Source organism: Diabrotica undecimpunctata, chromosome 2 (assembly GCF_040954645.1).
Source record: "Diabrotica undecimpunctata isolate CICGRU chromosome 2, icDiaUnde3, whole genome shotgun sequence".
Classification (NCBI taxonomy): Eukaryota; Metazoa; Arthropoda; class Insecta; order Coleoptera; family Chrysomelidae; genus Diabrotica; species Diabrotica undecimpunctata.
Window position 1 is genome coordinate 30018792 of NC_092804.1, and position 10793 is coordinate 30029584.

Below are 10793 nucleotides of genomic sequence, written 5' to 3' on the forward strand. Positions count from 1 at the left end.
ATAAAATTATGAAGAAAGGAGGAGAATACGAAAATACTGCTGAAGCCTTACTTTTAGTGTTTTTTAATCTTCGAGGGCTGGGTAGTCCAATTAGCGGCACCATGCTTCAAGCTAAGGCTGTCGAATTTCACAAACGGTTTAAGGATGCTGAAGAAAATTTTACTGCAAGTGATGATTGGCTCGACAGATCGAAGAAGAGGAATGGCATCCGACAACTGAATATTTCGGGTGAAAAAGTTTCTACCGATTCGGCTGAAATTGAGCCGTTTAATTTAAAATTGAGAGATCTGATTTTAGAGCATGGCCTTTCGTCAGGCCAAATCTTCAATTCTGACGAAACGGGTCCCAACTTGAGAATGCTTCTAACCAAAACACTGGCAACTCAAAGTAAAAAAACTGCGGTGGATATAAAAAAAGCAAAGAACTAGTAACTCTTTGGATGTGTAGCAACCCTTCTGGATCCTCAAAATTAAGACCATTGATAAATCCAAGAATCCAAGGGCTTTTAAAAATATTTAAGTAAACTGCCTACCCACCTTCTTCTTCGCGTACCATATCAGAATTATCCGACATTGGCGATCACCATTGCGAAGGTTTCTCGATCTTCTGCAATATGGAATAATTGTCCTGCATTTGATATCTGTGTCCATTCAGGAATGTTTTTTAACCAAGAAACTTGTTTTCTTCCTACATCTCTACGGCCCTCTATTTTTCCTTTAAGGATCAGTTGTAATATTTGCCTACCCACCATGTATACAGGAATCAACGTAGTGCGTGGATGGATTGCCAAATTTTTAGGTTTGTTTTTTGACGAGTTCGTTTACGTTGTTGAGCCCTACTTAAAAAAGAAAAACCTACCAAGAAAAGGTATTCTTCTTTTGGACAACGTACCATCTCATCCAGATGCAAGTGGGTTGGCTAGCGGTGACATTAAAGACACTAAAACTGTTTTCTTGTCACCAAACGTTACATTCTCATTCAACCTCTGGACCAAGGAATTTTAGAGAATATGAAACGAAACTATCGCTGAAGGCTTTTAAAAGTGTTGTTGAACTGGTTGGATGAGGGAATGACTGTGACCCTTAAAAAGATCATAAGATCATCAAAAGATTTTTAGAAACTAACATATATTTGGCTTTTCCTCGTTAAACACAAGTCCTAATTCACTTGCCGCGTCCACAAGCCTTGTAAAACTCTGCACCATGTCTCTCATATTTCTGCCCACTATAACTATATTGTCAGCGAATGCGAGAATTTGCGTCGATCTATTAAAAATAGTTCCATTTATTATAATATTTATTTACTATAAAATATGTTGGATTGGATTATATACCTTGGATGTTGGATTACCCAAAATCTAGATCCATCCTTCGAAATTCGATGTAGAATTGAACAGGCAAGAAACTCATTTCAAAAATTCAAGCCTCTATTATTCAATAACTCATTAAATTTGGAAATCCGTGAAAAGTTTACAAGATGTTACGTGTGGTCTGTACTTTTGTATGGATGTGAAACTTGGACTTTAAACAACGATATCATGAATAAAATCGAGACGTTTGAGATGTCGTTGTATCGAAGGATACTAAAAATTCCATGGACTAGCAGAACCAGAAACGAAGAAGTTCTTCGAAGAATGGGACATCAACGAACTCTATTAAATATTATTAAGAGGCGTAAACTAGAATATCTTGGACATATAATCAGAGGACCAAGATATGAGTTCCTTCGGCTAATTCTCAACGGTAAAATCGAAGGAAAGAAATGGATAGGACGGAAGAAACTCTCTTGGTTGAGGAATTTGCGGCAGTGGACAGGTTTGACAGCGGACCAATTGCTACACGTAGCGCAAGACCGAGATCAGTATAAAAATATTATAAGCATGGTAGTCGCCGACGTTCCGTAGGGATATGGCACTCTAAGAAGAAGATAAAATATGTCAAGACAGAAATAAGTAAGGCCCATATCTAATGATGGATTTAAAATGGGCTAGAGATTAATAATGAATTGGAAGTACTACGTGCTTAACATAAAATATGGGACGAAAATATTTCCTTAAGGTTAACAGAATAAGTTGGACAATTTGAGCACAAGAGCTCGGGAATAAAAGAATACTTCTGAATGATGAATGAGTATGTAAGAATAGAAAAAATAATATATATATATTTAGGGATTCTACAGTATTCACTGCCTTCCCTCGCTCAACCGTTTCCATCTCTCTCTGTTGTTCCATTCTCCATCGTTTAGGCCTCTCTTACTCATGGCGTCGTCTACTTCGTTCCTCCAGGATTTTCGGGGTCGGCCTCTTTTCCTCCTTCCTATGGGGCTCCATTCGGTTATTCTCTTTATCCATCTGCTGTCGCTAGTTCTTCTTACATGTCCATACCACTTTAATCTTTTTTGTTCTATATATGTTAGTATGTCTGTTTTTATTGATGTTCTTTGCTTTATTTTGTCATTGCTTCTCCTATCCATTCTTGTTACTCTGCAGCATCTTCGCAGGCATTTCATCTCTGTTGCTACTATCTTACTGCTGTTTTTCTTGTTTATGATCCAATTTTCAGCCCCATATGTCATAATACTTCGCACTAATGTTTTATAAATCTGAGTTTTTGTCTTCATATTTAGGTGTCTATCCCACCATACTGAGTTAAGTTGTCGGATTGCTGTTCTTTTTTGTCCTAATCTTTGTGTAATTTCTTCCTGTGTTGTTGCCTTTTTCGTGATTATAAACCCCAGGTATTTGAATTTATCCTTTCCTTTGATTGTTACGTTGTCATCAATCTGTAGATCTTCTATGTCTTCTTCACTTGTAGATAGGTACTCTGTTTTCGCGAGGTTAATATCTAGGCCAGCCTTAGTATATTCTTCTTGTAGTTTCTTCATCATGTAGCTGAGGTCGTCTTGGTCTTGTGCAATCACTACCTGATCGTCTGCAAAGCTTAACGTATATAGGTATTCGTTCCGTACCGGTACTCCCATGCCTTCGCATTTTCTTTTCCATGTAGTCAAGGCTTTTTCAATAAACAGTATTTTATTTTATTTTTCTACAAACTTTTAGTATAATAGTATAAATTCATTTTATATGTTAAAAACGATATATGAAAATGAGGGTATTTATAATACTTAATTATGTGTAATCTTAGTTTCGTCTGTAAATAAATGGATCAATAGAAATAGATTAATCTGTAAGAAGAGCCGATCCTGTACGTGGTCTGCAAGTGGCTACTCCGCATCAAAAATTCAGCAAAAAAATCAGTAACTCTAATGAAAGTCCCACACGTGATTTGGAGACTATTGAAAAATGCAATGCTTGTTCAAGAACGTTATCTGGTAGATCTCGAAGGGTGAAGGAGAGGCGGGCGACCGCCACATTGGGGGCCCCTAGGGGGCAAAGCAGGGGGCAGGGAGCAGACAGCAATGTGGCCGAGTCGGGAGGATGACAAATATGCTTCAATCCGTCACTGCCACGCCGCGGCCCGCTTGGAATTGGATGCGATGCAGACTCACAGAAAGCTTTGTAATATCGGTTACTGTTAGAATGCTCTTTTTCCGACGGTTTCACCTACACTAAGAAACCTCCTTCGTTTGTAATTTATGGCCTTCTTATAATTTATGGCTTTTAAAAAATGTCTTAACATAGTTAGCAGCGATTGTATGCTCAGAGAATCGCCAAGGATATTTATTATAATGATGAGATTTGATATAAAACTGTTTCTAACTTGTAACATTTGTTTTATTTCAATTCCATATTCTTCTGTGAAGGCTGCCTAATATGTTTCCTAGATTCGAAAAATTTTATGTATTAAGTATTTATTTATGCCTAAGTAAATGATTTTTACAGTTCATAGTACATGGCGCTTATCTGAGATATGTGTGTTTTCTTTATTGATTTCCCGACCTCATTTCGATAGTTTGCAGAAAATTTAGAATTTCTTCAATTAAAATATATGTTATGTCATAGGCAGATAGGAACTAGACCATATATAGATAAAGTATGAAAGCTTATAATAGAAAACAGTAGGAGTCCAATACCTAGTAGCAGGAGTCCTAGAAAAAGAAGAGTCTCCTTACTAAAGAACCTAAGGTTTTGGTTTTAAATAAGTACCATAGAGCTTTTTCACAAAGCTGACTCTTACAAAACATCGAAAAACTTAGGTTATACAGTTCATTCTGAAGACCACTGAAAATACCCAAGCTTTTTCTCTCTTACATTAAAGATTTCACCCACAAAATCAATAGAATTCACAGATTTAGTGAAATCAGAACTTTTACTCCACAGCTAAAACTTGCTCGACATGTTGATGAGAAAACCCCCATGAATATAATGAAATTTCCTGTGACCATCATCTTATATAGGCCAGACCAGCAAAATAGTTAAAAATAGAGTGTACAAACATTACATTTTAGTTCGCAATTCCGATAACACTGCCACTTTGACCCATCATGTCGCACGGTAGGCATGTTTTATGTAAATTTGCAGTGTATTTTCAAATAAAGTCGATATAATCAATGTTTTTCTGGCAGATGAAAATTTCTATAACGTAATATGTTTTCCGAGGCACTAGCAAGCTGAAAAAAATCTAAAATTAATTAGCATCTCCAGCTTTGCATTAGCCAATTTCTTTTGAAGGGTAAAAAAGAAGCAAGATGAGGTTTCAATTTATGTAAAATAAAATCTTATGTATTCTTCTCTTAATCTTAATGAATATAACGCAAAGCAAAGTTCAGAGTCTTGTGCAAATTTACCTACAACAAACACTAATGTTTTAACTGTATACATATTAGGTAAGGGTGACTTTGGCCCATTTTTGGTGAATTTTTAGAATGTTATATCATCCTTGCTTAAATAAGCTGACAAACAAATAACTCTTTGTGATTTTAACATTGAAATTAAAATTGAATCTGACTCTTCTATTGACTTTCATATATTATTTATTAATATCTCTTGGTCTAAAAGTAACTATAAACGATTATACTAGAACCGTGTCCGGACCATCAGTCCAGTAGTTGTATCGACAACAATATGAGAAATTTTTCTAAAAATATCTACAGAGTGGACTTATTTGAACATTGTTTTTCTAACCATCGAAGTGCTCGTTTAAAAAAAAAGAAGCAAATACATACATACTTTTAAATATAAAATAGAATGAATCAATTGCAAAGTGGGATATATAGATAAATTTTTTATTTCTTACAATATTTGATGTATTATTAATTTTATCGATAACATAAAAAACTCACTTTTAAATTGTATATTTTTTTAATTCGTTTACTATAGTAGGTACTAAAAACTTTCAAAGTAAAAGTAACTCAGGCTGCGTTGTTTCACTCCTTGTGTTTTTGTTTGTTCCTGGTATATTATTGTGCACCAGAAGCAAGATCGCTTGCAGATCTTGCTTCTGCACAATACTAGACCAGGTGCTTTACATCTGGATGCAGTCTGATTTTTAAAGTTAAGCTGTCCCTAGCTTCCTCTTGATTGTGCTTGCCCCAGAAGTCTTGTCTCTTGTAATCATAAAAATTATATAATTTTTTGTAAATATAGTGGTACTTACTTTCTAAAGCGAAAAATAATATGTTAAAGATAAGCTCAGTATTACACCATCATTAAAAAACACGAAAATAGAAGTTAAACGCTTTTGTTGTGGTATATTTAATTAAAATGAAATTTGAAAATCTAAAAAGATTAAGTTTACAACGTTTTCAGACTAACCAGTCCATCTTCAGTAAACCTTAAAGCAAGTAATCCTACTAAATTAATAAAAACGTAAGGTAAAATTTTGACTGTTTTATACAAACATGTGGTTTATACTGCTTACCTTTATCTTCTTCTTGCAGTACCGTCTCCTATCGGAGGTTGGCTACCATCACAGCAATCTTTACTTTGTTGGCTGCAGCTCTGAACAACTGTATTGAACTGCACCCATACCACTCCCTTAAATTTCGCAACCAGGAAATCCTCCTACGTCCCACATTTCTCTTTCCCGAGATTTTTCCTTGGATTATGAGTCTAAGCAGAGAATACTTTTCTCTTCTCATTATGTGGCCAAGATATTCCAGTTTTTTGTTTGTATCGTTTTTATGACTTCGCATTCCTTCCCCATCTTCAGCAGAACATCTTGATTTGTTACTCTTTCTGTCCATGGTATTTTCCACATTCTCCTGTAACACCACATCTCGAATGCCTCAATGTTTTTGATGTTTATCTTTTTCAGTGTCCAGGCTTCCATGCCGTACAGCAGAACGTAGAAAACATAGCACCTTAACATTCTCGTTCTTAAGTTTATATTTATGTCCCGGCTGCATAGGAACTTTTTCATTTTGACAAACGATTGTCTCGCTATCTCTATTCGCGTCTTAATTTCTCTTGTCAGATCATTAGTATCAGTGAAGCAAACCCCTAAATATTTGTAGGACGTAACTCTTTCAAGTGGCTGATTATTTATGGTTAAATTCACATTGGTGTATAGCTTCTTTGTTACAATCATGAATTAAGTCTTTTTGATGTTCAGTTTTAGACCATACTTTCTGGTATGGGTGTTTATGGTTTCCATCAAAAGCTGTAAATTTGCTAGGTTATCTGTTACTATTAGCGTGTCATCAACGTATCGTATATTGTTAATTAACTCTCCGTTAATGTTCATACCAATGATTTGTTCTAGGAGCGCTTCCTGACATATTGTTTCGCTATATATATTGAATAATAGTGAAGAAAGCACACAACCCTGACGCACACCTTGACGAATCTCAATTTTTACGGTTAACTCATTATCAGCCTTGATTTTTGCTGTTTGTTCCCAGTACAACCTGGATATGATGTTAATGTCGCGACTGTCGATGTTTTTGCTTCTTAAGATTTCATACAGCTTTTGGTGTCTGACTTTATGTCTTTAAGGCCTTCTCAAAATTTATGAAACCTACGTAGAGGTCTTGGTTTACATCCAAACATCTTTGCATTAACACACTCAGACCAAACAAAGCTTCCCGTGTTCCCAGTCCACCTCTGAATCCAAACTGTGTGGCGCTTATGTCCTCTTCTAATTTATTAAATATTCTTTTGTGAATTATTTTTAAAAATACTTTTAGTGTGTGGCTCATCAATGCTATAGTTCTGTGGTCTGAACACTCTCTGGCGTTATTCGTCTTCGGGATTGTCACAAAAGTAGAGGAGAGCCATTTCTTTGGTATGATGCCTGTTCTATAAATTGTGTTAAAGAGGTTCACAATTATTTCAAGTGCGTCGTCGTCTATTAGTTTCAACAATTCTACAGGAATTTCATCTGGTCCTGCAGCTTTACCCCCTTTTGTGTTCCTTATAGCATATTCTACCTCGCTTTTTAGGATTCCAGGCCCTGTTGTGTACTTACCTTTGTAGTACTTGCAAAATAACCTCAAAACAAAATAGTTGTTGGGTGTACATGGATTAAACCATACCTGAAAATAATAAATTATATATGGCAGTATGCCGACAAAATTGGATTGCCAACAGGGAAAATAAGTCTCTACTCGAAAAAGTTTTCTATATCCGAAATATAGGAATGTTAAATGTAAACTAATCTGAGATGCCAGAAGTGATAACGGAGTGTTCACAGTAACAGTTATTTTTAGAACCACATTAGTAGTACATTTTTTAAAACATAAACCAGGTCAAGGACCCATATTTTGTTAAACTCTATATAAATTTTTATTAGATTAGTTTATTAACATTTAGAAAGTAGTTATTGTTTTTATTATTATTTGTTTATATTTTATAAATTGACTATAAAATTAAACGATCAGTAGAATCATAACCTGTCTTTAGAAAAAGACAGAAATTAAAAATATAGTGATAATAAGAAAAAGTAAGTGAATTAAGAATGAGTTGTGTAATGTAAAAGAACAGAAATTTATCTGATAAACCACTGGAATGGACTATATTGTTCTGTAGTGTAATTTTAAGTAATTGTGTGTGAATAAAATAATTTTGATGATCAATAAAATAAAAAGAATTGCATTGGAATGGAAATTTGATGGTAAACTCTAGGGATAGTTGTATATGTCTAAGAGGAATTTGAATTGTAATTTTATTGTAAAATAAAGACTAGATGAATTTTATTGAATAAGTGAGGGTTTTCTAAGAATATTGATACTAAGAGGCAGTAAATAATTGCAAGGGTCATAATATAAAATGTGGTAGTGATAGTAATTGAATAAACTATAGTCAATGTCATAAGTTGATAATGTAAATTGTAAAATAGAACGAAAAATTATTAAAGAAAGAGGAGAAACTTAATGATTCCTGAAGTGAAGGTGTATCAGTGGAATAGATTATACTGTTTTTAAATAAAACGAGCGGTTCTTAATTTATATAAATATATTCACTTATAAGTTTACAGCACGAAAATATCTTATCAACTAGCTTTAACTTATAAAAGGTCTGCTTATATATAAAAGTTATTATGTACTAGACTATTCTGGAGTAGTCCCTCTAATTCGTTTGTTTGACGTGTCGATCTCTCCCGCGCTTAATACATCTGGAAGCTTCTCATCGTCTCGAGATGCAACCGTTATATGGGCTACGTGGAATGCATGTGAAAATATATTATATGATTGGATATAAAATCATTATTGGTCTAAGAAATTGTAAATGAAAAAGGAATAATCTATTGTTTTGCGAAATATTAGAATATATTTTAAGATGATTTTATGAGAAGTGTAATGGCAATTGAATGTTGAAAATATAAGATAAGCTGTTCAAGAAATTGAGAAGAAGATCATTATAGAAGGACGGGTAAGATTGGATGAGTTAATATTGCTTTATCTACCTATCATTAAACTTCTCCTCCAAGAAAATCTAAGGTACATTTGGAGAATATATTAATAAGACGAATAACGTTTAGAATACGCTCTCAAAAATCAAATTGGTCTTAGTTTTGTTTATTTTTCCGTATACTGCTGTATGTTATCTACAAGCCAAGTATAATAGCAGTAAAGTTTTTGAAAAATCAAATAATCAAATTCAATATTTTTTTGGCCAATTATGTTATTAATTAGAAAAACAGAATCAATTATCACCCACATATACAAATAACACAAAATTTGAACTATTGTGTTCTTCCTGTAAATCTTTGAGAATATTTAGAAATTAAAAATAGCAAACTGAAATTATTTGGAAGCTATTTTCTTGTGGCATGTTAATACAAATATGGAAAAACGAGTATAAGTAAAAGTAAATTCTCTAAGTATTTAAGTAATAGGTCAACAAATTGTCCTACTGACGTCTACAAGCTGTGTAAAAAAGAACAACAATACATACTCATAATACAGTATAAATATAATCCAACTCCAAAATAAAAAGAAAGCGGATAAAAATAACTACATCAGCTTAAGATAAAGCATCGACATTTTTTTCAATTCGAGATGTAATCATCATAAATCATAACGCAACCGTTCCTTTTTCTGAGTGTAGAAGGCAATCACATTCTAAGCACGGGCCCCAACGGAGAACAGCGACGGGAAGAGAAGGGAACGAACTCTATAGGAAATTACATAAACTCGGCACAGACAAATACAAATGTCCTCTTTGTACAATTTCTGGGTACCCACTGTGTTGGGCGCACCAGAAGTGGCGTACAGTAGGTGCCAAAGACGTACCGAAGAAACGCATTTTAAGGATACTGATATTTGCTGACTTCAATATAGTACACGAAAAGTTGATTGATATAATGTGCCTGTAAATAAAACCCAAAAACTAACTAGTTTTTAAATATTAAACTTAACAAAATAACGATATAAAAAAATACAGTTAACATTTATATATACAAAATATAGCTAACGATATATATATAATATATATATTATATATATATATATATATATATATATATATATATATATATATATATATATATATATATATATATATATATATATATATAATAATATATATATATATATATATATATATATATATATATATATATATATATATATATATATATATATATATTATTATATTATATAATTAGTATTTCTTGAGTTTAGGTTCAATAGGTAATATTAAATTTGGAACAAGATTTTATTGTCCATTGAAATCAACGTTCCGGCAGGAAAATCCTTGCTTTTGTCAAGATTCTAAAATATACAAAATTAGGAACATAAAGTTATTATAACATATAAAAAATTTACCAAAACGTAAGACATATACATGAAATATAGTTTATTTAGGTTCTGTGTATCTTTTTTGTCATCGATTGCATTGGTATTTCTTTTTATTTCTATTGATTCGTACCTTTCCCTCTTCTTTTTGTTTTGTTCGGTTTTTTAAATTTTGATATTTTCGAAGTCAAATTTATGCTTTGTCTCATTTTCATGTTTTGTGAGCGCAGTGACGTTGTTTTTGTCACATTTGTGAGAACGAATTCTGGATTGAAGCAGTTGACTGGTTTGCCCGATATAAATACCTTCACAGCTAATACATGGTATCTCGTAAACAACAAGTGATTTTTTGAGTTTTGGAATTTGTGTTTTTAGTTTGGTGAAATATTTATTTAAAAGGTTGTTGCCTTTGTGGGCCACTATTATGTTATGTTTGGCTAAAAGATTTGTTAATTGTTCGGATAAACCTTTTATATATGGAAGAGTTGTATGCGCAGTCTTGATACTCTTGAGTTTATTGTTATTTGTATTGTTGTAAAATTTATTAAGTCTTTTCTTATTAAAAAGACACTACAGTAAAAAACACATTCAGAGTTTTTCTTAATTTATACAAACATTAAAAAGTCACAAAAATGTCACAGTATGTTTACAAGAAA